The sequence below is a fragment of the Nothoprocta perdicaria genome, unplaced genomic scaffold (assembly GCF_003342845.1).
Source record: "Nothoprocta perdicaria isolate Ctin4 unplaced genomic scaffold, notPer1 scaffold_209, whole genome shotgun sequence".
NCBI classification, from domain to species: domain Eukaryota; kingdom Metazoa; phylum Chordata; class Aves; order Tinamiformes; family Tinamidae; genus Nothoprocta; species Nothoprocta perdicaria.
Window position 1 is genome coordinate 1 of NW_020455305.1, and position 25,337 is coordinate 25,337.

A 25,337-nucleotide genomic window follows, 5' to 3' on the forward strand; every position below is an offset into this window, starting at 1 on the left:
GTTTACTTTTTGTATTGATCACTTTTTTTGCACTCCTACTTTGTTTCGGATATTGTATGCAGCCTATATTAGGAGCTGATGTGGCTTTTAAAATTCATGCAGGAGTTGGGTATTAATCTGCACCCTAAAATGTATGGAAAGCTTCAGCCTAAAAGGACCTGGAAGAATATGGAGAAGTGTGTGTGTGTGTGTCTTTGTGTGTGGTGTGTGTGTGTGGTGGGTGTGTGTGTGTGCACGTGTGGGTGTCTCAAAACTTCTCTGGAGACCTGAGGTTCGATCATCTGCAGATGTCTTTGAAGAAGCAATGTGGATACAATTCGAAAAGAACATAGCACCATATATGTACTCTTAAAACTGCTGATGTGTAGCATTATGGCTGTAGTATGTTGATGGCATATTAGTGGCACCCAGTCATGCAGAGACTGTGTTAGATTCTATGCACAAATTTTTTTATTGAAGTGGTGGTTTGTTTTTTTACAGCCTTTAGACTGTTTTCCTGAGGAAACTTACTGTTACTAAATAGTAGTAGGACTGAATAACTACACTTGTATCTAAAGCCACCATTTTTTGTGAGAAGATTTTTCTGCTGGTAGTCTTAGTATGACAACAAAAAACAAAACGCAGTGTTTTTAGCTTTATAGCTCCTTGAATTTTCAGACTGTTTCAAAGAGCTTTTTTTTCTCCATAGCGTAAAGCTACAGTGACAAAAAGCTCTTTTGGGGAATAGGTCTTCCAAAGAACTATCCCCCGTCTGCTGTCTGTAGGGCCGTGAAAGTTTACATGGTGAGAAAGACCATCCTGGCAGTGGAAACGCAGTTAGTTGTGAACTGGCCTTTGTGACCTGAGCTGCTGGCAGTGTCACCCATGCAGGCGAGCGGCGCTCCCCGCGTCACGCGCCCTCACCCACGCCGGCACCTGCTGCACGCGAGCTCATGTCCTGCTGTAGTGCTGATCTGTCATCAGAGCTCCTTTCTTGTTCATGTTCATTGTTTACACAACAGCTTTTCTGATGAGAAACCAGTATTAAAGTTAGGTGAGCCCCATCGTAGTCCTCCATTGCCAACGCCGTTCCTTCAGCAACACGGTTGGCTCCGGAACGGCTGCTGAGGTAACTTTCCGGTCCCTCATGCGGTTTATCCGTAGTGAGAAAGAAGTATTTCGGCCTGGGAACTTTCAGAACATAGTGAAGAAAGGAGCATTCTTAAGATGGTAAATGATTTACACAGACTGGTTCATCCTTAACTAGTATTTGCCACTGGGTTTGAAATCCTAGCCATCTGAAAGGGTAGAAGGAAAAACAATTCTACACTCTTAGGTCTTCACGTAGTGTTGAGAATAGCTTAAGACAAACCATAACCTGCCTGAGTCGTCCATATCAGCTTATAACTATGTCAATGGTATAGAAACACTGTATTTTAGTTTACAGAACACATTTAGTATTTTTTTTTCCATTTAATGTCTAGATATAAAAATGAAGAAACTTGATTTTGTTTTTAGTCGAAGCCTTTTCCTTTTTTTTTTTTTTTAATTGTACATAGTGAAATGAGTGTTCCTACTTTCTAGACAATGTATTTTAAAACCTTGAAATTAAGCTAACTTAAGTCTGACTTCACTTTGCATGCTTCTATTTGGCCCCTATTAGGAGAAAAAAAAAAAAAAAAAGATACTTGTATTGACTACATTACCAGTTTAATAAGACCATTTATGCTGTAGTTTTAAGTTTTTCTGTTTACATAGCTTAGTGGCAACCATGCATTTTTCCCAGTAGGTGCATAGTATTTGCAGTGTTTCATATTTATAAAAAGAAAACCTTGCATCTTATTTAAATTGAGAATAAAAGTTTGACTATGAATCATGATTTTTGTATGTAGATGGTTGACTTAGTATTTTGTACTTTTCCCAGCTAAAAAGTGAGCTGTTTTGAGAAAGTGACCACCTTCAAAGTGGCAACAATCTTACTTAAGCAGATCACTGCTTTTGTCTTCTTTCTGCTGGAAAACAGTCAATACCACCTTAGTTTTCCAACAGATTCAGCTGGCTGCCAGCTCAGAATACCAAGGACTGAAGGACATTTGACTATTATTTTTGTATTTAAATGACATGAATGTAAAGGGGATGCTCAGGGTTGTTTTGGAGCCTGTTGAATTTTTATCTTTTTGCCTGTGATTTTATTTTCTAAATAAATACTTCATGTAGCAATCTTGAATATGTTGAGAAGGAAAATGCCAAACCATTTTGGTAATGAGGTTACTAGTTAAGTTATGTTACGATAGGTGTTAAAAGTACAAAAACTTTTTATTTGTTAATTAATCTTGAAGAAACACGTGCCTCAGTTTAGATGTTTTGTCTTATCTTTTCTGCACTAAATACCTGACAGTTTGACCAATCAATGCACCTTTCCAGTGGCAAGACTTGCTTATCGTAAATTATATTGTCACAATGCAAGATTTAGTGACTGTAAAATGGAATAAAGTTTAAAGTTTCAGGGAATGCAAAAGGTATTAACTTAAGAGACAAAACCTTTATTCAATATGCTTTGCTTCATACTGTAAATAGCTTTTTGGCTTGTGAACCTAATTGTAATCTTTCAGGTATTTTTGTACAAATAAGGGACTGATATTCTGTTTCTTGTAATTAGAAATAAACGTTAATACAATGCTATTCATTTTATATTGGAATTTACGTCTTCCTTGGGGTATACTACATACACAAAACATCTCTTGTCTTAATTCGGAGTTATTCGGGGCAAGCTGTCACATTAAAGATCCTTTAAGAGCACTTAAAAGGAAAACAGAATCCACATGGTATTGTTATTATGGCTGTTACATTTTATGCTTTCTGTTAGGACAATTTGTGTTGTGTCTAAAGCAGAGCTTATTCACACCTGGTGTTTGAAGAAAATGCTTTTTGATACTCAGCTATGATATTTGCAGTGTCCGTGTGGGAAATGTTGCCTAGAATTGGATCAGCAGTTACACCACTAGCATCTTTTGGATCATAAAACAAAACTAGAGCTCACTGGGACTGTTAATTGTACATAAAGCAAGCACTCCGTCGGCCTGAGAGTTGGTGGATCACGGAAATTGTTAGTGGAAGCCATAGAAAACAATTGCTTGCATTCATGTGGTCTTTCTTCAGTTGGGTTGGCTGGAAAGCACATCTGCACCAAACATGTTTTTTCTTAAGAAGGCAGTTTCACTGGGGAAGGAGGTTGGGGGTTGGATGGAATAATAGAAGACTGAAAATGTTTCACTTCTTTTGTTCACAATCCTTTCCCGTGCCTGCTTTGCTAGTCCACGGAAGCCAGCAAATGCATCCCACTTAAAGCAGCTTCTGCATGCTATGGTTTCATGTAAGTTTCTACTGCACTAGGGCATAATTTCAGTATTATGGTTAATATTGTTCAGTATTATAATTAATTCAGCAATTAATTATAGGCAAAGTAGTTGTTGTGGGTTTTGATATYGACAGGATATATTTCTGTCTTGATACACGTTACTTTAGAGACCTATAGCTGGTAAGCCCAAAGGTAAATGCTTGGAGTTCACCATGCTGTATGCAGCTAAATCAACTTACACTTTCTTTGAGGATATGATGTTTGGAACAGACAAGGAGATGGCACACAAACAAGCAGCATGGTACATAACATTGTCATAATATAACATAACATTGTCAGTTGACAGCAGGTGCTACTAGTCTGCTTCTGAAAGCCTGTGCTATCAGAAGAGCTAGCAGGCCCGAGTCAGTCAGGGTCAGATATAGCTACATGGTACAGATTCGTATTAACCGCTGTGCAAGACAGTTTGTGCTAGTTTTACATTAGCTGCAGAACAACAAACAGTATCTGACACGATCAGACAATGTCTGGTCCCACATGAAGCCCTCCAGCATGAAGTTAACGTGGCAAAATGTTTTAAAAGCACTTGGAGCTATGAGAGAATTTTTTTTCAGGTTAGTGTTTTCAGCATGTGGCTGCAGCACTTTTATCCTGACACACAGAACCCTAAAGCTGAGTTTGTTGTAAAAACAAGTCATTGCTTCAGCCTGTACCCACAAATCCAGATGAGAAAAACACCATCTTGCCTCATTTTCTTTCAAGTCAAACTACAGATGACTTTGGGTTTACTTTGGCTTTACTGCTAAGTTAGTGATGCTTTAATTTGGTTTGTTAATTCCAGGTGTGCATTGCTTTTGTGTCTCAGGCCTCGTTTGTCTATTATATTGGAAACTTGTGCAACAGTATCAGCAGATGGAGAAGGGAGATATCTTTCTTTTAAATGCCCACATTRCATTAATTTGGCTTGCTTCTGCAGCCTGAACTATCATGTCTTCCTTCCCTAACTTTGAGACTAATGTAATTAGGATTAGAAAGSTTAATATAGCCACAACTACGTCCAAGAGCTATATGACTTTCATTAAATACTGCGATTRCTCACATCTGAGTATTCCAAATAAATTAGTGTGTACAGCACTCACATTGCAAACTCTTAGCCCAAAGAAATTTTTTTTTTCTAATTGCTCATCAGTTTGCACAGATACTAGCAGATGTTTCTACAGGAAGGATTGTTTCATCTCTGGACTCCGAACTGTGACTAATGGGGACTTACAACACTTGCTGGTTACCCAGGTTGCGTGCTTTGCTCTAATCAGGTGTTTTTCATCTCTTGGCTACAGGATTCTGGTGCCACAACTGCCTAACAGGAAGATAAAAGTATAAACACAGCTGCCAACTCTGAGTCAAAGTACAGCCTGGTTCTATAGACTGGGGCTCAGCTGCAGACTGGAGTGTAGGTCTAAGAGAAGAGAGCTCTGGAGAGCTGTGAATGCAGGGAGGAAAGTGAAGTGGAGGAAAAGATTACTCTTAGGCAGGACTGTGTCGGTGAGGCTGGACGTGATTAGAGGACCCAGTAAGGATACTACTGTCAGCCTTAGCTGCTTTTCCCTCCCTTCCCTCAAACTTGTGAAGATGTCTTTAAATAAGGAATGCTATTTTATTTTCCTTTTGAAACACATTCTTCATAGGCTGGAGACCTTTTTTTTTCAGTCATCAAACAGAAAAAAATAACTATGAAATCTGCATTCTCACAACATGCCCAATCTCAAACTATCTGTCCACTTGTCATCAAGAGTAAAGGAAGATAAAAGTATGGTTCTATCAAAAATAATTTTAGGATGAGAATTACTAAGGAAAATGGATAAGGCTAATACTGAAAATTATTTACCATATTGCCTCTCAAAGATTTCCTGATGCCTCCTATTTTGAAATTGAAATACTTTACTATTCCTTCAGCTAGACCTTTTCCAGCATTTGATGTCTTCAGTGACTTTTCTTTCTCTGGATATCCGCAAGGTGCTGGTGTGTCTTGTGTTACTCTTACACACCTAGCTTCCAGGTGTTCAGTACTCTCACAGTCATGTCCAAAGATAAAAAGAAGTACAGAAATGAGGCAAGCAGACAGGATTAAAGCTTCTCAAAAAATTACCCCACAATGCAGTTAGTCACAGAACAAAACAAGTTAATTATTAAAGGATAGGTGGGTGGAAAAAATGATCTAATTTTTCACCAAAGAGTGGTTTGTCAAAACAGCTGGCCCAACATGGAAGCAAATTGTTGAAGGTTTAAAGTTTGTCTCAAAATATTTGTGACAAACAGCCTGAACAAGCATTTGAACTGCCCTAGAAAATGGAGTGCTTCAGAGAGGAGAAAAGACTGACGGAGAAAACATTGCTGCCTCTTTCTTGTGTGGGCATCTTCACAAACAAAACTCCACCCTTTCAACAGAGAAGAGAGCAGGAGGTTCTGGGCAAGGGGTGGGAGAAGAGGTTTGGGATGTCATAGAAATGGAAGAAATATGGGAAGAACAGGTTTGTTAGAGAAATGATAAGACTAAGATTGCTCAACAGACTGGCACACAGTAATTTCTGGAAAGCAAGATAATAGAGGTAATAGACTTTCATAAAAACACAGGCTGGTGGAGGGCAGAATACAGAATCACAGAATCACAGAATCATAGAATCAGAATGGTTAGGTTGGAAGAGCAACAAAGATGATTAAGGGATTGGAACGTCTCTCGTACAAGGAGAGGCTGAGTGAACTGGGCCTGTTCAGCTTGGAGAAGAGAAGGCTGAGAGGGGATATGATTAATGTATAAGTTCATGAAGGGAGAATGCAGGGAAGAAGGAACAAGCTGTTTTCATTGGTGGCCAGTGATAGGACAAGGGGAAATGGGCATAAGCTGAAACACAGGAGGTTACATCTCCAGGTGAGGAGGAACTTCTTTACTGTGAGGGTGACAGAGCCCTGGCACAGGCTGCCCAGGGAGGCTGTGGAGTCTCCTTCTCTGGAGGTCTTCCAAACCCGCCTGGATGCTACCCTGTGCCACATGCTCTAGGTGTGTCTGCTTGAGCAGGAAGGTTGGACTAGATGATCTCTAGAGGTCCCTTCCAACCTTGAATATTCTGTGATTCTGTGAAGGGACCTCTAGAGGTCATCTAGTCCAAACCCCCTGCTCCAGCAGGGTAAACTAGAGCACATGGTACAGGGTGGCATGCACCACCCTGTTCCATGAAGTTCCACTTACACTGGGAAGCCAAGAACTGCACCCAATACTCCAGGGGTGGCCTCACCAGAGCTGAGTAGAGGGGCAGGATCACCTCCCTTGACCTGCTGGCAACACTCCTCCTGATGCAGGCTAGGATCCCATTGGCCTTCTTGGCCATGAGGACATTGCTGCCTCATGGTTAACTTCTTGTCATCCAGAACTCCCAGGTCCTTCTCTGCGGAGCTGCTCTTCAGGTCAACCCCTATTCTGTACTGGTGCCTGGGGTTATTCCTCCCCAGGTGCAGGACCCTGCGCTTGTCCTTGTTGAACCTCATGAGGTTCCTCTCTGTCCAACTCTTCAGCCTGTCCAGATCCCTCTGGATGGCAGCACAGCCCTCCGGAGTGTCGGCCACTCCACCCAGCTTGGTTTCATCTGCGAACTTGCTCAGGGTGCACTCTGTGCCCTCATCCAAAGCTTTTAATTACCATTAATTAAAATGAATTGCTATTAATACAAAGCTTTTAATTACCATTTGCTTCACTATCAAGGTTACAGAGCACTCCTGAAAAGCATAGGGGGCCAGTTTAGCAAAATCAGAGACATTTCTTCCCTGGCTACCTGGTAGGTTTAGTATGCTTCCTACAAGATATGGCAGGGGATAGAGGCTCACCCAGGTTCACAAAGGGATTAAAACACAGCCACAGAGAAGGAGCAGCAACCACTTTCCTGCTGCATGGTACCTACAAAAACACCATCAGGAAGCCCATGGACTGACTGTCACCAACTGCTGGGGTATTACTGAGGGCAAGAATCACTAGTAACAGCCTATACTCATACTCCACCCTACATGTCTGCTCTTCAGTATTAGATCAGTATTGGACTAGAAAGATGGTTGGTCTGATCCAGCACAAGGGCTCCCATGAGGGTCCATCTGTTTGAAAACCTCAGCAATCAGCACCACTTGGTTGGGGAAAGACTAGGAAAACCTGTGTGACCATCAGCGTTGCTTAGAAGGCAACTGTACTTGTAGGAACAGCTGAGTAAATGCCACTTTTACTCCCCACCACCTCAACGGGAGCTGCTCAATGGTCTGCAATAGCTGTTCTTTACTACTTCTCCATGTGGGATTTATCATTCGGCTGTTACGGTTCGGCATGGCCCACGGGAGCGTAGTGACAGGCTTCACTCGACCCGCAGGACAGGGCAATGAAAATGACGAGGACCTGAGCCTTGCTAACATCTCAACTTTTACAACGAGTTCATTTGATGCTAGTCGCACAAGTGCTGGTGATTGTGTCAAGTGAAACACATCCCTGAAACACGTAGTGAGCAGCGGCCACCAGGTGCCACCTGTGACAGGTGCCACCAGGGCACTCTCTGTGGTGTGACTTGTGAAGATGGTGTTTTCTCCAGACGGGACCCAGAATTGTTCCAAATAAATATAATAATAATAATAATAAGTAAAAAGAAGAAGAGAAGGGGAGAGAGATGTCAGACACCTCAGTAGAGGGCAACAAAGCCACCAGATGGGTGGCGGCCATTTCCCTCCTCCCCGGGGCTGCTTGAGGCGAGCGGGGCTGTGATGGCAGGGGCTGGGCGCCATCCCCGTGCAGGACCCTGAGGGAAGGAGTGGGGGCAGCATGGTGCTAAAGGTGTTGATTTGTCCTGTTTCTGGAGGATTAGATTTTTTTTGTTTTTGTTACGGAGGCAATCGATCCGGGCCGCACCGCCGGACCCACTGTCGGTGCAGCCAGTCTAAGGAGATGGCAGTTTTCCTGTCACAGGCAGGTTGTTAATGGTTAACAGCCATAGCTGCCCCCCTCCGGGCAGGGCATGGAGGAGGGTGCAGGCAGGGGACCTTTTACTTAAAATAAATAAATAAACAAATAAAGCCAGGCTGTCTCAAAACTCATAGGTGTTGGGTCTACTTATCCTGCTTGTTTTCCAGTATGCCTCTCTGATTCCTACTGAGAAAAAGCAACGGGGAAAATTAGTGAACTTAGCGCTGCAGATGCTTAATCATTAACTCAAAAGTTCAGGGTAAGCTTCATAACAGCAAAGACTCCATCTTCCCAGAGTAAAAGTCTAGGAATTTCTTGAGAGCGAAATTCCTTAGCTGTTTGTTGCCATCTCCTTCTCTTAGGATGAGAGTGCGAGGAAATTAGGGAAGATAATCGTTTCCAAAGTAGCTGGGAAAGGAGAGAAATCAGCAAGCAGGTAAGGATAAACGGACTAGTGTTTGAAAGTACAGTTACCTCTGGCCATTCACCAAAGAGGTGAATAGGTGAATAGCCCAAACTGATAGGGCTGCAGAATTTGTTAAGCATGAAGCTAGTAAGTATTCAGAAAGATAAATACTAAATTCCATTTTAAATATTTAATTAAGACAGTTTCCTTGAAACAATCATGAGCTCATTAAGTACTTATAAATCAAAACTTTTGTTAATTTCAAATTTTTAGAAAATCCTTTTTTAAATTGCCTTTAAAAATTTAACTTGAAAGTAGTGCTTATGGAGTGGATGAAGGAGCCTGGAGGAATAGCACTATCTTTGACTGGTGACTTCCTGGGCAGTCTGGGACCTGAATCCGAGGTGACAAGGAAGAGAATTTAGCTAACCCTTTCAAATTTTGCCCAAGAAAAAGTTTTCATTTGTTTGAAAATTTAGCTGAATTTCATTGTAAATGCATGAGATGGGACTTGCTTGCTTGTACCTATGCTGTTCATGGCCACTGTGCATTGATATTACAGCTTGATGTACGGTGAAATACAAAGAAAGCAAAAGTTATTTCAGCACTAATGGGATTCAGAGAGCAAGGAGATAATCGGATAAAAAATTGCTGTTGGGGATAAGTCAAGAAGAGGAAATGGGTAAACTATGTTTGGTAAATAGGGAGAGGTTGGTAAATAGGGAGAAAAAGTAAGGCTAGGTGACTACAGCCTGATGAAAACAAGTTTCTAATGCAACTGTGACTTGTGCTGAAAGGTTTCTTCTAAGTACAAGAGCAGCCTCTGTGTCATATCTCACACCAGCAATGGGAATTAAAAGCAATGTGAGGGACCTGGAATGTCTCTTGTGAGAATTAGAGATTAACTAAGGACAAGGTGGCAGTTACATAACTCGGTCCTGTTTTGTAGGCATGATGGGGTAAAGCGCCACTTCCACAGTGGGGCAAGTGCCCGTGTCTGTCCCATGCTTTGAAGTTAGTAGAGGGAAGTAGCAGAATTGGAGGAAGTAGAAGTTCAATCCGTTTAAAATATACTACAAAAAGATCTGTGAGCAAAGAGTTTGCTGGAACCTCATGTGTGCTTGGGGATATGGCAGAGGCTATGAAAGGAGACAGGATAATTCAGGGAAGGCTGCAGACTGGCACCCTGATCTTGCAGAAGTGCAGAAAACTTCCTGTACATATTGCCTCCCCCTTTCAGCAGTCAGCCAGTGTCTGTCAAACGGACTGTGCACAGGCCAGCAGGTCTGACCGGAGCAGGTCATCGAGGGCGTAGGGAATTGTTAGTCATGATGATTTTGCAGCAAGAAAACTGCTTACGGTTGTTTAAAAATATCAGAGAAGCTCTTTGCAGAGTTAATAGATATAGGACTCTTAGAAATTTCCCTATTGCTTCAGTCTTTCCTGCATATCTCTTTAATATATATTTCTCACTTCTGAGGGACATTCAAAGCAGTCTCTTTTCTACTGCAGCAGCAAAAAAATGTGATTTTTTTCTTTTTTTTTTTCTCCTCACAGATAGCATATTTTTGTCATGCTAACATCTCTAAATGAAAAGACATTTTCCAACCTATACATCAAATTAAACTTACTTTCAATGTGTTTCGGTAACAACCCTATTACTTAGCTCAATTAAATCCTTTGCCTGTACCTGTACACAGGCCTCCATTCTTCCTCAGATGAGTGCTTCCCAATTTAAGCAGTGCTCTCTGCTATTACATGTTTTATCTTTTGGTAAGTATACATCAGTTATTTCCAATAGAAAATGTTTTGAATGCAACAGCAATTTTCACCTTCTTTCTTCAACCTCTGCAGGTTATATCTTTACCCATTGACCAAAAGATAAACAGGAGAAGGAACTGTATAGTGAAAGTCATTTTTTGAAGAGTAAACCAGGAGTTTAACATTGTTTCTTTTGTCAGAGACGGAGATGATGACAGATGACAGATGATGCACACTTACAAGGTGCAAGTTTCTCTTACAGTTTACTGCTTTACAACACTGTGCCTATTTTTTCCATTTTGTTTTACAAATGAACACTTGTTTTTAAAACTCATGAAGAGTTTGATGATCTTCCTAAGGTGTAGTAGGTTTTGAGCTTGCTTTTGGTTTTGTACATTTCCTGCAAATAGCAGAGGAATTGGCTGGATGTTTGTATAATAAAAGAACATCCACAGTTTACAGTGGATGTTCTTTTATTATATCACACATATTACTTTATTCTTGATATAATTGTTCATTGCTTCAAAGGCAGAAAATTAGAGATTCATTCCCTGAAAAGAATATAAATATCTGTTAGTGTGAGGATTAATGGTAATGTGTTACATTTTTTTCTTGGACCTTTCATGATCAGTGAAATGTTGTGATGTAAGTCTGCATGCGAGGACACAGGTGGCTTGAAGACAAAGATGAGACTCCAACTCTACACAATGTATTACCATCTGTGCATAGAGGATCTGGCTCCTGTGTAAGACACAGTCTAGCTCAATAGCTATGAAGTATCAAGAAAATAATGGGATGTGGATGTTGATGGAGAAAAATAGTATAGAATAGAAGTGCTTAGAGGAAAGGGAATCATGTAAACAGAGAGAATATGAGAACATGGGAAAAGAGAGGCTTAAAAGAAAGGGGTTTAGAGGGAGGCCAGGAAGATTTGGGGGTGATTTGAACAAAGATAAGGTGCCAAGACTTCAGTTGTGGAAGAGAGTTCAAGAAGACAGGACATAGGAATCATCTGATCTTAAAACAGAGAGTAACTGAAGCCACAATGGCAGTAAGATAGAAGACATACAACCACAAGTAAAGATTGTTATTTGCATTGCAGAGTTTCAAACCAGGTCTGCCAAGCTTGGCTTTGTTACACTCCTTTCTGTTTCAGAAAATTCTTTTTCTTGTATAGCAGGTACCTGCTGCTGCCTAACTGCTAAGGTACCGTCAAGCACTGGCATCCGCAATACCTTAGCATAATAGGGAGTTAGTTTCTTCAAATGAGGAGCAGTGTTAACTTCTTACAATGCATGGAAGGCTGCTGCAAAAATCTCTTCCAGCTCGGTGGATAGAGTATAAACTAAGACTAAAGTTGAAGGAAAGGAGACCCTAGGGAAAAAAAAGATGCATCAGTAACAATAGTAACACACTGGAATGCATTGTTTAGTAAGGCTATAAATTCCTTGTTACAGTCATATTAAGTTAGTTATAAAACCTCTGTTTGGTGCATTCTTGTGCACAGTTGTCTTGTTGACAGACTTTATTTAAACGAAAATCACACAATTTAAGGTTTTTTTTTTTTTTTTTTTTTTTTTTTTTTTTTTTTTTTTTTTTGAATGAGCCTATGTGGTAGAATGCAAGTATGGATATCTTAAATAACAGGAATATATCCATGGAGCACTGCAAGCAGCAATATTGTGCCTCCTTAGTGTTGTAAAAGTGAGTTGGAGTTCCAGAAATGCTACACATCGTGCTTACAGTCTGACAAGCAACGTGAGCTCAAAGTGTTAGAAACAATCCAGTTACTCCTACGCCAGGGTCTACTCACATTTCCAAATATTTTACCCAAACTAGAGCTTGCTGAAATACCAGCATACCAGGCAGGTGTGCTTAATATTTTTGATATCCTTGCACTTCTGCAGCCGTATCAGAACCTTGCAGCATTCTTGTCTGCAGTGCCTCTTTCTGCAGTTTTTAAACACATCATGTGGAAAAATCATGTTTTTAATGTGCTATCTTTTAATTTCACAGAATAGTCCCTTCTGGACTTTTGAAATTGGAAAAGCAGTAATGCTTTTCCTTTTCCTCTTTGTTTCTTGTATCCTTTCCTTTGTTTCCTACATGTTCTTCTGTTTTCGGAGCAAACCAGTCCCACTTATCTGAGTCTTTCCCCAGAAGAGGGAGTAGTGTCTTTGAAGAGAAATTTCTTATACTCCAGGAGGGCTGCAAAGCCTTTCTGAATGTGATTATCTGGAAGAATATTGCATATTCCAGAACCGTTACACCAACAGATCAGAAGTCACTAGAATATTTCTGTTGTAACTCAAGAGCTGAAGTTTGTGGTATTCTCAATTGTGCTACTTACTAAGCAGAGGTTTGCATTGAACTTGCACCCTGCCTACATCCATTAGCTTGACTTGTCAGAGGGTTCTCTTTTTTGAGGTGCAGTTGGAGGCATGTTCAGTTTGGCAGAAGTGGAGTTAAAGGGAGAGAAGCTCTCTAATTTTCAGGAATGGTAAAACTCAATGAGAAGTAGCCATGTGGACTTGGACTTCTGAGGAGAAGGTGAAAAGATGAGGCTTGGCTGGCGAAATGCTCAAGAAAGATCAGCAGGAAGAAACTGTACATGTGGAAAAGGATGACAAGAGGTATCTGGAAGATAATGTGCAAGAAAGCAGAAGGTACAGTGGATTCTTGGTCATGGTTAGGTTTTTTTTTTTTTTTTTTGAGAATAAAGATGTCAAAGGACATAAAGGACTTCTGGGCTAAACTGTAATTTTAAAAAGAGGCTGTATAACCTTGAGCTGTAGATATGGGAAGAAATCTTTTTTTTACTGAGGAGCTCCAGAAAAGTAAAACGTTTTGTTAGGTATACTTCAGTTTGCTGAACTTTTACTTACTCCCATCTTAAAAATAACTGGTCTTTTTTTTTTTTAGAATGACAAATGATTGTGTAATCAGTACATTAAAAAAAAACTACTCTTGGGTGATTCATTAGATATGCAATATTTTTCACATAGGTACCTGTGAAAAGATATTCAAGAAATAGCTATTATTAATATAGGAAGTGCTTTGCAAGAGCACTTAATTAATGCAACTGCAGCATATAGATATTTTCCCTTTAAAGAAGGAGAAATATTAAAAGGCTATTGACCTACATTTGAGAAGAAAACTCATAGAATGTTTACAATGCGGATACTGAAGAACAGCTTTTCTTTTTTTTCTTTTTTTTTCCTTTTTTCTTTTTTCTTTTTTCTTTTTTCTTTTTTCTTTTTTCTTTTTTCTTTTTTCTTTTTTCTTGTTTCTTTTTTCTTTTTTCTTTTTTCTTTTTTCTTGTTTCTTTTTTCTTTTTATCTTTTTTTTAAGAAACAGCTTGGAAATCTCCTTATCTGTTCACTATAGTTAATTCCATTCACTGGTAATTGTAAATCGGGGCATGCACTTAAGTTTTGTAATAGTCATATAGAATAATCATTGCCCTATAATTTAAGTCCTGAAATTAAGTAAATCAGTTGAGTCCATCAATTTGCCCTAGTTAACCAGTTCAACTCGTTAATTCAAACCAAGCAATTGGAAACATTTGGAAAAGCTTGTAAAGCAGTAGCCCTGATAGTATAAACGCTAGTCTAAGGAACGTTTCATATTCTAACAGAGATCACTTCATACACATCTTCCTTTGCCCATCCTTGTTAAACTGCCCATGCCCAACCATTTGGCAAGTGAAGGGTAGTCCCTGGGTAGTCCCTGGTGTGCAGCAGAGCCCTGCACTAGTCCTCAGCCAGTAACACGTGGCCATGTGGCCTCAGTCAGCAGAAGAAGGGGCCACTCTAACTAAATGCTTGCTCTCCACGTACTCCTCTGCTTTTCCTTTGTTTTTCAGCTGTCTCAATTGCTTTATGCTGGCACAAACCTCCATTCCTCCAGTATCCTTATTCCTCTAGGAAATGTACATTGAATGTTGGCAGCTGTCCCTCTAACTCTCAATGTAGACATGGGCTCGTATATGTTGAGCTCCTGTTGCAGGCCGCCCTCGCTGGCTTTCAGCAGCCTTTTCCCCCTGGTTGCTACCCTGGCAGGCCCCTCTCCACGCTGCTCCTTGAGCTGTCACCTTGCCTGTGCAAGAAGGCCTTCCTGCTACTGCAGCCTAGGCAGTCTGTTCTTCCGCTTGTGTGCCAGCTTCTAGGTGGGCCTGTGCTCCTATCCGTTATCTTTAGGTAGCTGGGGACACGTACAGGTGTGTTGGTTACTGTGCAAGCCTTGCACCATGCTGGGGCCTGCCACCCTGCATGGCTGGGTGCCTTGTTGTGCTAGGCTACCAAAAATAAGTTTTATTCCTATGCAAAATGCATAATAAAATAAAAGCAGTAGCTCACAAAAGTGCTTTGCACTAATGAAAGATTAACAAAAAAACAGAACACAATTATGCTTATCAGCATAAGCAAGTGTAAGCGATCTCTGTAGCTATGTCAGGCTGATCTCAAGGTTATTGACTGCAACACACAACTGCTGAATCTGAGAAAGCAGAATTATTTTTACCCATTTATCTTCTTTTTTGTTTAATATTTCTTTCCATCACCATAATCTCTTACTATATTGAAAGTGGTTCTGTTCAGACCAGTGGCTACTGGTCTGGTTGCTATATATAACAGTCTGTGAATGACTTTTATATTGAGCACTGAAGTACTCATTTGCTTGTGTTTTATACCATGTTTCCTTCAAAGTTAAAGAAAAATACCTCAGTCTTTGTTTTTAAAACTTTGCCTTTGTTGCTTATGATTATTTTTTTGAGATTTCTTATGCTTTGTTTTTTATTTTTTTTTCCTGCATGGAATATTTTTTCTTAAAAAACAAGCAAAAAAAATGTCCTTTTAGAACAACAATGTTTGATGCTCTTGTTACCTTTTTATGAATATTAATTCTAGGGGCTCATAAATTTGGGAAAAAAATGTCATTGCCAGAAGTAGGTGTCAGGTGTCAGGTGTTAAGGGAAGCCAGTTTTATTAATCTTACAGAACAATGAACTGTATTGTATGTTAGTAAGTGCTACATGTTGCCTCTTTGTTTCCCATCAGTTTTTATCTATCTATATGAGGCCGTACTCCCAGCCTAAGCTCTTCCTGTCTGGACCTGGTCTTGCTCTGCATGGGAAGGATGAGTTTCTGCACAAGTGAGGACACAGGAGAAACCCGTAAAAAGAAAATAGATGCAGCAGTGAGCTACGCTGATGGGGGATGGAGAAGAAATACTGTTGTTGTCACTAATTCCCCTAATAAAGCACTGCAGTGGAAAATGCCTATTGAAAACTATGCTTTAATTACCTTCTTTTACTTAGAAAATCTCCCATAACTCTGATGCTTCCTTTTCTCTTTCCCATCCATTCCCTGTTGTCTGAGCACTGAAGAAGAACAAAGCATGTAATTTCTTAAACAATTCCTTCTGATGAAAGTCAGCCTGCTAGCAGATGCTGAAGAGGTGCCTCTCAAATAAGGGACACAAGTCAAGTTCACTGGAAAACAGGTAGTTCTAGATTTCAAGTATTAGCAGAAAGAAAATGCAGAAATCCCCAAATTCCCTACAAGTTTTGCACATCACTTCTCACAGAAGTCAAATTGGCTTAAACACAAATTGCTTCTAAACTGGCAGCTCCTGAGGGCAGTGCACCAAGGGTCAAAATTTACCTGTACCTCTGACTGGACACTGGTTTTGCCAGAGTGTGAATGCAGATGTGCAGCTGCTTTAAATCTGACCTAGGTTTAGGCCGTATGAACTCTGACTGGCATCAGAACTAAATGTTGCAACACACAAAAAATAAGCTGGAAAAGAGCAACCCTTCCTAGCAAAATATTACTTGGGATGTTCTCCTGAGGACTTCCCATATGGTAGGACTTGCATCTGTACTCGAAAACAAGAGTTGCAGCTAAGGTCTCTGCACAACAGGAAAGAATGAATCCCAGGGCCATCCTTCTCATCTGCCTGCCTGCCTTCTCTAGCCACTTTGAAATCCCATCTAAGCGAGTGCCTGTCTCTCCTAGTGGCCGCGTGAAGGCTGCGAGCAGCCGAGGTGAGGAAGTCCAAGTGCAGGCTGCGGCTCCATATCCCTCTATGCCACCTATGACGCGGAGCCAGTAACCCCCAGCAGCAGGTAGCAAACACAACCTGAGTCTTTCATTTGTCCATGGCTATGTTTCCATGACCATGGGTAAACCCATGAAAGTGGAAGGTTCAATTCCCCTTGATTTTCCAGAGCCCTGGGATTTTCCTGAGCTTTTGTGTATGAAGTAACTTAGCTTTCCGGGAGAAAATTTGACTCTGTGCATGAAGTAATTTTGCTTTCTGGGAGAAAATTTAACTCTGTGTATTCTCTAAGTTTTATTTTTGTGTGTTATATTAAACACAATTTATCCAGCAAATCAATATGTGGGTGGTATTTTCTATTAAGGAGTTTAGATTACCACAAAAGGGACCCAGAGGACAGCTTTTTTTGCATCCAAGCTGCTGGAGAAGGGGGTGCAAGAAATACAGATTTAATCCTTCGCCATAGTACTTTCTATAGTCCAGACAGCACCAACATTCAAGAAGACTCTAACGTTGTTCTACAGTGTAAGGAATTACTTGAGGCTTATATTGGTGGCCAAGGCTCTTATTGTGAGCGCTGTATGGCAGTGTATCCTCACATACATATTATGCATTGATCACAGCCTGTGACAACATGTCATTTGGATGCAAAGTCATACGATCTTTGGTCACATTGCAAACAGTGATCAGAGTGAGTTACTTAGAGGCTCTGTGTCAGGCCGTCTGTACCTCTGGCCATTCTGTTCCTCAAGCCTGATCTGGGCCTGGTTTTTTCTCAGAGAATGTTTCATTCATAGACTTAACAGTTTTCTGATATAGGATTTTTGCTTGGAAGCCCTTGCAGCAGTTCATTGATCAGCCGCACCTTCCACCAGCGTGGTCAGGGCAGCTCTGCTCTGTGACACGTGGCAGGGGAAGGTCCCAGCCGTGTGAGCCCCCACCTAGGTAAGCACCAGCTGAGCTCGTGTTAGTGTGTTTGGAGCACGAGCTACTCCCCTGTCGGTGCTGGAAGAATCTGCCTGCTGTGCTTGCAGCCTGCTCTCGCCTCTGACTGTTCACAGCTTGCCAGTTTTTCTGTTGGCGCTTTTTCAGTTCGTCACAACCTCTTGTTTCTCTAGGTTTGCTTCCATCGGAGTAAAATGCTTTAGCCTGACTTGAACCAGAAAATGGTGTGGTATCTCCTTCGAAGCTGTGTGCTTGAGTATGCCCATGTCACTGTTGTAATTCTTCTGCTTTCTTTGTTAGCAGTTCCTTTTTATGCTTCTTTGGTTTATCTTCACATGCTCACACAGAAAGCAGTGCAAAACTCATAGAGAAAACAAATTACACATAATATATTTGTAAAATACACATTTGTAAAAGATAATACAGATCCTTCACCAGTTTGTAAGCTCTGTCTTCTCCAATTCATCTCCTTGCTAAGCTGTCATAAAGTCTACTTATGTTCTACAGGAGACTTAGGGGTTTTTTTATCCTTGTGCAATGTATGTGATCCATCTATATGTGTCTGAGGGCTTTATTTAATTATTACTTTCTTTCAAAGCAGACAAAGCATCTACCTTGTCCAGAAAATTGCTAGTTGAACTTTTTTTTCCTTAAAATATTCTCTTTTGTTTAGTCTCATCTCAAATTTGAACTCTGTCTATGGAATTTGTATGGACTTCTAGTACATCTGAGTGATTCTTAGAGTTCTTTTCCTTTTGTAGTCATCTTTATCTTCCAATGGCAGTATTATTGCTAAGAGAAATATTTATTGAAAAAAAAAAAAGCTAGCGAGTGACATCATGGTGCTACTACTTCTCCTTTCTGAAGGAGCAAGAGCAAGGGAAGTTACCTGGAAAACAGCTGCATCAAACTACAGATCAGAATAAACCAAGTGCTTGGGAACAAGCCATTGCTTTTTCTCGTGCTCCGGCCACACCAACTGTTCCTTGCACAACAACAAATGTTGACCACAAAGTTCTTGCTGCTGGGGGTCCAAGGCATTGCTTCGAGCCGTTTGCTCAGCATCTAGGGTGTTGATCATATCTGAACAAATTCCAAGCTCTAAACATTGTAGCTCAAAAAAGGTTTATTAATTAACATTAGGCTCAATGGTCTAGAGTGCAAGAATATTTTGTCCAAATTCAGAAATTATAGTCACACCAAGAGGCTAGCACAAGGTGAGTGTGCCATTTAGCACAGGTAAGAAAGGGAATAGTGAAATTAGGAGGAAAGCCAGCTATTAATAACTGGTCTGAAAACTTGAGAGAACTGCTTTTTAATTTCCAATCCATATTGTATAATGATGCGAACGCTGAAAAATAATGGGAGGTGGACACAAGTTTAGCTCCCAGGGATTTGAACTGTGTCTATGCACATGGTTGGCCACACGGGGCTGCAAAGCAACTGATAAGACATTGTCTGCATTGTTCCCCAGTGCTGAATTGGAGCCTCCTGTTCAAACATGTTATCTCTCTGACCTTATTTGCAACCCAGAGCTCAGGGAGGATGTTACAATCATAATAAATTGGGACCCTCATTGCATGGGCATGGCACCACTGTGGATTGTCACTGGGGTGATGGAGCTCAGTGTGCAGTAACGCGCTGAAGGAAGCCTGTCTCCCACCAACTGCTGTGAAACATATGATCTGATGGTTTCTTGCCAGCGTGCCATGACCTTTAAGCCCTTCAGGATCATCTGTTATTTCTTACACGCTGTTGTCTCAAACGTTGAAACAGTTTTACAGTAAAGGTGAGCTCTCTATTCATTGTGTTTCACAAGTTCCTTTGGAGAGAGCCAGCACCCTCAAGGCTCTGGAACAAATTTGCAGGGCCACAGCAGTTGCCATGAAGCCAATGCAGGCTACAGAAACATTAAATGATCTTGATTTTGTCCACTGCAGAAGGATTCTGACAAGCAATGACTTGTGTATTGCCAATAGTTGATTAGAAGAGTTATGAAAAAAAGTATGAAGCCAGAAGAGTTACTAGAATTACAGAAAGACTTGGGATATGCTGCTTAGAAATGCATTTAATTTTCCTTTTTTATTTTTTTACCATATCTGTTGTACATCTCACTATTTCCTTCCTTTTTCTTCTTGAAGAACAACATAAATATGATTTTAATAGAAGGTGCAGGTATTTCTTGATCCTAGCATCTTTTAAGTCAACTTACAGAAAGAGCAGAAAGGTAAAAACACATCAGATTACTTGGAGGTGGTATTTCAAAACAGTGAGTGATTGAAACAGCATTTTAATACTCCAGTTTTAGTAATTAATTTTCTTTGAAATTTGTTTTCCTTTGAAATTTGCATTACTTTTTGCAAGTAATTTGGGTAAAATGTTGAAGCCAGATTGACTTATATTTCTGTTTTTGTTAAAGACACCTTCAGTTTCTGTATCTCTTGCACTCTGACAGGACATTGAATTTTCTACTTTTCCAACTGAATTTGAAGAGCAGGAAATATTCTTTTTTTCCTAATTAATAGGACAAGTCTTCAAAGCTCCTCTATTTTCATAGGGTGCAAATTTTTCTTGGCTGTAGCCTTGCTCACTATGGAGTTGGTTTGGAAGGAGAAGAACAACTGAGCCAACTGACTCTAGGATTTCTTGACGCTCATGATCCCATGGAATAACCGTTATAAGAGATACAACCCGACACTGAACAAAATCCAGCACAAGAAGCACAAGGAAACCCCTAGAGCCGATCTCTGTTTCATTCAATCAAATAGGCTTTTTTTTTTTCCAAAATTGTAGCAGAGTTATAATTGGGCTAGTAGCACAGTAACTGCAAACACGGCCATGACAGTTTAAAAAAATGACAAAGTCAGAAGAAAATTTTTCTCTCTTTCAGGAAGAAAAAAAAATCCAGTGTGCTGAAGACCAGTCTGGAGGGAGTGGAGCTCTTCTAGGTCTGTTTAGGACTTTGAAATGCTTATGGTATTTTTTAAAATAAGCTTGAACTAACTACAGAATGACAGGTGGTTTCCTGTACCTACCTAGGAAGGAAAACTCCTCAGAAATGTTATTTTTTGTTTTGTTTTTGGAGGATCAAGAGAGAAAAAAACACGTATTATTGCTTTTAAGTATATATATATATATGATAAAGAAACTGAGAAAAGTTTGATAAGGTGTATTGGCAGATTATTGCTACACAGTTAATCTGCACGAATACTTATTTAGAGCTGTCACTTGAGCAGTGCTCCAAGTCCATCGGCATTTCTTCCCTGAAAAGAACATTTCACCAAAGGGGTTCAGGGAGCTGCTTTTACAGCAATGGCAGCGAGCGCACAGCATGCACCGAGAGCAGGTGATCACACGCTCGCTGCAGGACTTCAGGTGGAGTTCCCACAAGGAAAAACACCCCGCTTCACTCAACAGCGAGTAGAGGCAACGAGCCTGTCTCTGGTAGAGTGGCTGGCCTGTCGCGTAGCTCCTTCTCCGATATATATTTGGGAGGAGGTGCGGGAGGAGGGGGAGATGCTGCTGTCAGCAGCATGTTAAATGCAAAGCCCGCGGCTGTGATAGGCTGAGGGACGGGGACACTCTGCCTATATCAGCTGGCAGCCGCGGCCCCTGCGCTCTGAGCTGCCACAGAGCGGGACGAGGAAGAGAGAGGGCAGAGGGGGAAACCTTCCCAACTGGCTGTAAGTAGCACCCGTTGTCCTTCAGGAGCTTTGTGGTTATTGAATGCACCTAGGTAAATTTGGATTAATGCAACGGCTGGTTACTGAAGCGGGGAGCGTGGCTAATAAAGAGCTGACTTAGGTAATTCTAGGCATAAACTGGGATGCTTAGAAATAATTTGTTTTTAATCTAAGTTTGCACAGTGTAGTGAGCACCTCTCATTTGTTATTTGCTTGCTTTTACACAGGCTGTAAATTAACTATAACTGTTTATGTGCATTTATGCAGGATACCCTATGCCCAGAAGTTCATTTTTTGTCACAGTTTGGGACAGCCATGCAGACCTTCAGAAATTCTCTTTCAAGTTTTTATAATAATACAATTTTCCAGATAATTTCTGTGCATTATTTTTTAGTTTTTCCCAGAAATAGCACTCCCCCTTCACTGTAAAAAGACCTCAAAGCTGAAAACTGGTAAGCTACAGACTCTTTGAAAGTGAAAACTAGAGATGAACATTTTTTATTTTCTAATTAGGAAATTAAATTGTTACAAGAAATCTAGAGCCTTTTATTTATTTACCTGTTTTTTACCTCGTATAAAGGAAATAACAAAGCAGAGCCAACCCCTTTCTACTTGTACTAAAATTTAACTCATCCTGAAGTCCTTCGTCAGGCAATGCACCTAATGCCAGTGGTAGAAGTTCAGTCTAACAGCAGCAACAGCTGCAAATTTTCCCTCCAGCTTGTTGGGCTCAATAAGAAAAATCATCCTGGCTTCAGTGGTAATATCCCAAATCTTTAAATCACATTTGACTCTTCAACAATTATTTGGCAGCACAGAAACTACACTTGTCCCATAGGTTGAAAAGAAATACAGTTAATGGATTTTTGAGCCAATGAAGCCATCAGTTTAAGGCGCTATTAATGTGTCCAATCTACACATTCTTTCTTCTAGAGTTTAATGAGAGCTGCTAAAAGATTTTATTGATATTAGCTGCTTTTCTCTTTTACTTTGAACTGAAGAGCAGCTGCTCATAAAATTATAATTTGTGAAATATACCTCCACTTTTTCTCTCCCCTCTCGTTTTTCTCTCTTTTCTCTCTGTTTTTTTTTTTTTCTTTCCTCTCATCTTTTTCTTGTTCCTGGTTTGTTTTTAATTTTCTGGTAGTATTTGAATAATATATATATTTAGTTTGTAGTAGTTTATGATCAAAAAACAATTCTAAAGAAAATGCAAAATTTTAGACAATATTTTGTTAACAGAAATCACATATAATGAGAAAGCTTCATTACTCAATATATTGCTCCAAGATACAAAGAGTAGTTTAAACAAAACAGCAAACCATATGTCAGCTTTAGATTGTGCAGTATACTTGTCCTCTAACAAATCCCAGTAAAATTAAAGAGCAAAGCACTTATGCATGAATAAAATTAAGGATGCATTAAAGATATGTTCATTATTTTTCTTGTTCTTTTCTGAAGTTAATAGCAAAATTCAGTCTTATGCAGGAGAGTGGAACTTGCTCCCAAGACACAAACAATGATGAAAATATCTTTTTTTTTCTTCTTTTCACTGGGAACAAAAGCACTCTGACATAATATATATTTAATAAATTTGCATACTACCAATCAGATTGAGGCTGGTAATGAATCTGGGCACAAACTTCAGTTGTGAAATACTAGAGGTTGATAATTAGGTTGGTGCTTCTTGAGGAGCCATGTTCCCTTCAGTTGAGATTGAGCTGGTAGATGCTGAGGATGCTAAAATTCCTCATGGCAAATATGGGGTTTGTGGACGCACAGGGCCTTGTTCCTTATGACCTCGGAGAAGATAGGCTGCTTTTTAACTCTCTGAAGTCAGTTTCTGGGAAATTTCTTTCTAATTTCTGGGAGATTTCTTTTTAGATTTGTTAACAGAGTTCACATAATGAAAAAAAAAACCTGCTTCAATTAGTAGCGAATGTTCAATACATCTAGGCCTGCCGCTCTCTTGAGCACACCCAGATTGTAAAGCTCGACCTTTGAGAAGATATGGATGTTCTTTATTTTATTTTAATTTCAGCCCCTAAAGAACATATTTTCTGAGGTGTCTTCCTTCTTAGAAAACCTCTTTCTATTGTAGTTTTAAAACTTGCTGGCATATAGGAAAATTTTCTATGCACTGGGTTGTTGCATATGTTATGTAGGCATGTGAGAGGTAGAAGTGACACATTCTATACTGGTAGGGAGATTCAAAGTAACTAAACATTTTCAGAGTGTTTGGAAAGCACTACAATTGTCAGATGCCCAGTTTACTAGATGCAGCTTCCATAGCAAGTAATACTTTTAAGAAGATGAAATGAAATCTGTAATGACCAGTTGAGGAGAAAATTAAAAATAAGGATGATAGCAAGTAGGTTTTGTCACTCACAGAAGGTCACGTACAAAATATGAAGAGGAAAACCTTAAAGACATATGTCTTAGAGATACAAGTCCTGAATCAGTTTGCTCACTAACTGCTTGAATGTCATTACTTTAGTGCTTAGGAGTTAAATTCTTAATTTTGCAGTGACCATCTCTAAGAGTAAAACTTTTTAAAAAAGCAAACAAAAAGGAGAAAACACAAAACCAAAACCAGTTTTGCTGTTTGCAAGTTTGTAGAGTATGCTATAGCAATGAGCTGATGAATGAAGAACATAAATGGTGATCACTTTAGTTAGGAGTTAAGATGGAGATATTGTTGAAAAATAGGTTAATACAATATTTACATTATTTCTAGTGAAATTGTCTAAACCAAATAGCTGTGTGTTGGGATGTAATTATATGGCTGCAACAAAAATACACATTGATTACTGCATTTCATACAGACTTACTTAGAAAGGCTATTATAATTTTGAACTGTGATCAAAGATGTGTTAAATGAAAATGCTCTGAAGGTTTGTTGAGGGAGTACTGAAAAAAACAGAAGCATCCTGCCTGTAGAGGAGGAGGTGCTGAACTGCTTGCTTAACCACAGTCTTTCAGAGCAGAGATGACACGCACAACTGCCCCCAGAATCCCCTAAGGACCATACTGACTATTAGCAATGTGTTTCCAGCAACCTAGCAGCAAGATCTTAGAACGGTCCCACTTGCGCTCTCAGAAGAGCACAGAGAGCGTGAAATCAACACTTATGTAATGCCTAAAGACAGTAATATAACTCTAACACAATAGCAATAAGCACGGCAATTTCCTGGAGGGCCTGAACTCCCTGTTGTGCAGATCCCCACTTTTCCATGTGGTTCATGACCTACAGCTGCACCCTGCCTTCCACACAGCAGCAGCTGCTGCTCCACACAAACCTCTGATCTTCTCTTTGTGGCCTTGGAGATGTGTCTGGGATGGAAGACATACTGACAATGTGACAGTGCTAATTCAAACATAATAAATCCCATAAAGGTGTCTTTTCGCTCAAAATGACATCCTCCACTATAAATCCTCAGCTGTAATGATTGATGTCTATGGATTTGTCCTTTAAGCACATGATACTTAGGTTGTGCTTTGTATAGTTATTTCCTTACGCAGTGAAAATCTTGATATGTGAGCTAGGTAAAACAAGGTACGTGAACTAGTCATAATTCTTCTTTACAAAGGCAGTGAGCATCTTTGTTTCACTTGCCAATTTTCATACTGGATACCAAGAAAAAGTATCACTTAATCAGTGTGAATGATTGACACTTGGGAGCTTCTTAGGTGCTCCGTTCTCAACCTTGCATTGATTGAGCAACCAAAACCCACAGCCACATATGGACAAAAGTTGGGTGGGCCATATGGGCAGCAGCTGGCAGCCGAGCAAGGTAAGTTTATGTTTGCACAGCACTTTATAAGCAGATTGCATCTTTTTCAGCCTAAATGTACAGCACTCATAGCACACACAGGGCTCCAGCTCAACTTCTTGGGAATAGAGCTATCCCTAGGCAGCGCTACCTCTTGCAAAACAGTATGGATCAACTTGAGCTCTTTTCCATTAAGAACCTCAGTAAGAAATAAGGCTCTGTTGTAAAAGGTACAGCATATGGATTTCCAGTGTAAAGAGTAAATAAATCTAGATGTAAGACAGGAGGTAAGAAGTAACTTTAATAAAATGATGAGGCAGCAGAGTGGATCTCCATGGATATTACAGCTGAATATTGTTATTATTATTAAAGCATAATTTTTCTG

The 25,337-nt window shown here is 40.1% G+C and overlaps 1 protein-coding gene across 4 annotated transcripts in view; it reads left to right on the top strand.

The window, feature by feature from the left end:
- Positions 1-8,660: 8,660 nt before the first annotated feature.
- Positions 8,661-25,337, top strand: part of DDC (dopa decarboxylase) — a 64,664-nt gene continuing 47,987 nt past the window's right edge. Inside the window, exon 1 of one of the 4 annotated variants that reach the window (XM_026038361.1) lies at positions 8,661-8,760. The gene's annotated coding sequence lies outside the window, so the exon portion shown is untranslated. Of the gene's footprint in view, positions 8,761-20,424; positions 20,445-21,160; positions 21,180-24,921; positions 24,974-25,337 lie in introns of those variants that run through there. The other 3 variants (XM_026038362.1, XM_026038364.1, XM_026038363.1) reach the window with 3 other exon arrangements.